At 37.8% G+C, this 4,631-nt stretch overlaps 1 non-coding gene across 1 annotated transcript; it reads right to left on the bottom strand.

Moving 5' to 3' along the window:
• Positions 1-3,029: 3,029 nt before the first annotated feature.
• On the bottom strand, positions 3,030-3,137 carry LOC132416163 (U6 spliceosomal RNA). Its single transcript, XR_009517480.1, has one exon. It is a non-coding gene; the product is annotated as a U6 spliceosomal RNA (small nuclear RNA).
• Positions 3,138-4,631: the final 1,494 nt, after the last annotated feature.

Here is a 4,631-nt window from a genome sequence, read left to right as displayed (position 1 = left end):
GTGAAAATGACTGTACTACCCAAAGCAATCTACAGATTCAATGCAATCCCTATCAAACTACCAATGGCATTTTTCACAGAACTAGAACAAAAAATTTCACAATTTGTATGGAAACACAAAAGACCCCGAATAGCCAAAGCAATCTTGAGAACGAAAAACGGAGCTGGAGGAATCAGGCTCCCTGACTTCAGATTACACTACAAAGCTACAGTAATCAAGACAGTATGGTACTGGCACAAAAACAGAAAGACAGATCAATGGAACAGGACAGATAGCCCAGAGATAAACCCACGCACATATGGTCACCTTATCTTTGATAAAGGAGGCAGGAATGGACAGTGGAGAAAGGACAGCCTCTTCAATAAGTGGTGCTGGTAAAACTGTACTGGTACATGGAAACGTATGAGATTAGATCACTCCCTGACACCATTCACAAAAATAAGCTCAAAATGGATTAAAGACCTAAATGTAAGACCAGAAACTATCAAACTCTTAGAGGAAAACACAGGCAGAACACTCTATGACATAAATCACAGCAAGATCCTTTTTGACCCGCCTCCTAGAGAAATGGAAATAAAAACAAAAATAAACAAATGGGACCTAATGAAACTTCAAAGCTTTTGCACAGCAAAGGAAACCATAAACAAGACCAAAAGACCACTCTCAGAATGGGAGAAAATATTTGCAAATGAAGCAACTGAGAAAGGATTAATCTCCAAAATTTACAAGCAGCTCATGCAGCTCAATAACAAAAAAACAAACAACCCAATCCAATAATGGGCAGAAGACCTAAATAGACATTTCTCCAAAGAAGATATACAGACTGCCAACAAACACATGAAAGAATGCTCAACATCATTAATCATTAGAGATATGCAAATCAAAACTACAATGAGATATCATCTCACACCAGTCAGAATGGCCATCATCAAAAAATCTAGAAACAATAAATGCTGGAGAGGGTGTGGAGAAAAGGGAACATTCTTGCACTGCTGGTGGGAATGTGAATTGGTACAGCCACTATGGAGAACAGTATGGAGGTTCCTTAAAAAACTACAAATAGAACTACCATATGACCCAGCAATCCCACTACTGGGCATATACCCTGAGAAAACCATAATTCAAAAAGACTCATGTACCAAAATGTTCATTGCAGCACTATTTACCATAGCCCGGAGATGGAAACAACCTAAGTTTCCATCATCAGATGAATGGATAAAGAAGATGTGGCACATACATATAATGGAATATTACTCAGCCATAAAAAGAAACGAAATTGAGCTATTTGTAATGAGGTGGATAGACCTAGAGTCTGTCATACAGAGTGAAGTAAGTCAGAAAGAGAAAGACAAATTCCGTATGCTAACACATATATATGGAATTTAAGGAAAAAAAGTGTCATGAAGAACCTAGTAGTAAGACAGGAATAAAGACACAGTCCTACTAGAGAACGGACTTGAGGTTTTGGGGAGGGGGAAGGGTAAGCTGTGAGAAAGCGAGAGAGTGCGATGGACATATATACACTACCAAACGTAAGGTAGATAGCTAGTGGGAAGCAGCCACATAGCACAGGGAGATCAGCTTGGTGCTTTGTGACCGCCTGGAGGGGTGGGATAGGGAGGGTGGGAGGGAGGGAGTCGCAAGAGGGAAGAGATATGGGAACATATGTATATGTATACCTGATTCACTTTGTTATAAAGCAGAAACTAACACACCATTATACAGCAATTATACTCCAATAAAAAAAAGAGCTATTTGTATTTCCTTTTCTGTGGCCTGTATATTAAAATCTTTGTCCATTTTTCTATTGGATCTATTCATTTTTAATAATTTTATAGGAGATTTTTAAATTTAGTAATGAAATTAGTAATCTGTCTGTGATAGGTATAGAAAATATTCCCCCCCCCTCCAGTTTATAATTTGTCTGTTGATCCTTTTTTCGCATCATGATTTTCTGCCATGCAGGAAGTTCTCATTTTTTAAAAAAAAAATAAATAAATTTATTGATTTATTTTTGGCTGCATTGGGTCTTTGTTGCTGCACGCAGGCTTTCTCTAGTTGTGGTGGTGGTGGGGGGCTACTCTTCGTTGTGATGCGCGGGCTTCTCTTTGCCGTGGCTTCTCTTGTTGCAGAGCACAGGCTCTACGTGCACGGGTTTCAGTAGTAGCTCACGGGCTGTAGTCTAGAGCGCAGGCTCAGTAGTTGTTGCACAGGGGCTTAGTTGCTCTGCAGCATGTGGGATCTTCCTGGATCAGCGCTCGAACCCGTGTCCCCTGCATTGGCAGGTGGATTGTTAACCACTGTGCCATCAGGGAAGTCCCAAGTTCTAATTTTTCTGTTGTTAAATTTATCAATCTTTCGTTTTATGATTTCTGTTTAGTGTGTAGTTAGAATGTTCTCCTTCATGCTTCCACTGCTATAAAAAAATTCCAGTGATTTCTTAAAGTACTTGACGGTTTCATATTTCTGATTTGAATATGTTCTTCACTTGGAATTAATCCTGTTAAAACATAAGGTATGTATCTAAATTAACTTATTTCTAGATGACTATCCAGTTCTCCAAATAGATTTATTGAAGAGTGAATCTTTTATTCACTGATTTGATATACAATATTTGTCATATACTATGTCAGTTATCTACTGCTGCACAATAAACCATTCAAACATTTAGTGGCTTCGAACAATAATTACTTTATTTGGTCACATCTCTGTGGGTCAACAATTTGGACTGGGCTGACTTGGGCAGTTCTGCTGTTCTCCCGTCTGGTCACTCATGTGACTGGACACTGGTCTAGGGGGTCTCTACCATTTTCCTGAATTTATCTTACTGTTTATAATTTTAAAAAATGTATTATCTTGGAATTTACTATCTATATAAAAGGATAATTTTCTTCCTCCTTTCTAATTTTTACATCTCAAATTTCTTTCTGTTGTCTCATTGAGTTTTCTACTACCTCCAAACAATGTTAAATAATGGTGGTGATAATGGACATCCTCCTCTGTTCTTTTTCTTTTGTTTTGTTTTTGTTTTAAATATGGGACACTTCATGAATTTGCAATGTCATCCTTGTGCAAAAGCCATGCTAATCTTCTCTGTATTGTTCCACTTTTAGTAATTGTGCTACTGAAGTGAGTACTCCTCTGTTTTTTTTTAAAACAGCTTTATTTAGGTATAATTGATTACAAAGAACTATACATATTTAATGTATATAATTTGAAGAGTTTGTACATATGCATACTCCCATGATACCATCACCACAATTCAGGTAAAAGACATATTCACCACCTCCCAGAGTTTCCTTGTGTCCCATTGTTTTTGTGATAACATTTAACATGAGATCTATCCTCTTAAATTTTGAAGTGCACAATACTATATTGTTAACTATAGCCACACAGATCTCTATAACTTATTAATGTTGTACAGCAAATCTCTATAACTTATTAATATAGCATAACTGAAACTTTATACCCACTGAATAACAACTCCCCAAATCCCCCACCCCCTAGCTCATGACAACCACTATTTCTCTTAGCAAATGTCTTCAAGGTTCATCCACATTGTTGCATATTGCAGGGTTTCCTTTTTTTAAAGGCTGAATAATATTCCATCCTATGTACATACCACATTTTTAAAATTAATTCATCTACTGATGAACACTCAGGTTTTTTCCATATCTTGGCTACTATGAATAGTGCTACAAAGAACATGCGACTGGAAATATCTCTTTGATATACTGAATTTAATTCTTTTGGATACATACCCAGAAGTGGGATTGCTGGATAATACGGTAGTTCTATTTTTGATTTTTAAAAGAACCTCCATACCGTTTTGCCATTCCCCAACCAACAATGAACAAGGGTTCCTGTTTCTCCACAACATTGTCAACACTTACCCTTTATTTGCTATCCTAACAGATGTGAGGTGATATCTCACTGTAGTTTTGATTTGTATTTCCCTGACAATTAATGATATTGAGCATCTTTTCATATACCTGTTGGCCATCTGCATGTCTTCTTTAGATAAATGTCCATTTAAGTCCTTTGCCCATTTAAAAAACCGGGTTATTTATTTTTGGCTATTGATTTGTAGGAGTTCCTTATATATTTTGAAAATTAACCCCTTATCAAACATGGTTTACAAATATTTTCTCCCATTCTATAGCTTGGCTTTCCATTGTGTTGTTTCCTTTGCTGTGTGGAAACTTTTTAGTTTGATGTAATCCTACATGTTTATTTTAGCTTTTGTTGCCTGTGCTTTGGTGTCACATCCAAGAAATCATTTCCAAGACCAATGTCAAATAGTTTTTTTTTTTTTTTTTTTTTTTTGCGGTACACGGGCCTCTCACTGTTGTGGCCTCTCCCGTTGTGGAGCACAGGCTCTGGACACACAGGCTCAGCGGCCATGGCTCACAGGCCCAGCCGTTACGCGGCATGTGGGATCTTCCCAGACCGGGGCACGAACCCGTGTCCCCTGCATCGGCAGGCGGACTCTCAACCACTGCACCACCAGGGAGGCCCTCAAATAGGTTTTTTATTACGCTTTCTTCTAGGAGTTTTACAGTTACAGGTTTTATGTTCAGTTCTTTAATCCATTTTGCATTGATTTTTGTGTATGGTTTAAGGTAGGGGTC

Source organism: Delphinus delphis, chromosome 1, assembly GCF_949987515.2.
Source record: "Delphinus delphis chromosome 1, mDelDel1.2, whole genome shotgun sequence".
NCBI lineage: Eukaryota > Metazoa > Chordata > Mammalia > Artiodactyla > Delphinidae > Delphinus > Delphinus delphis.
Note: the sequence above shows the minus strand (reverse complement) of the source record. Positions and strands in the feature narration are given on the sequence as shown.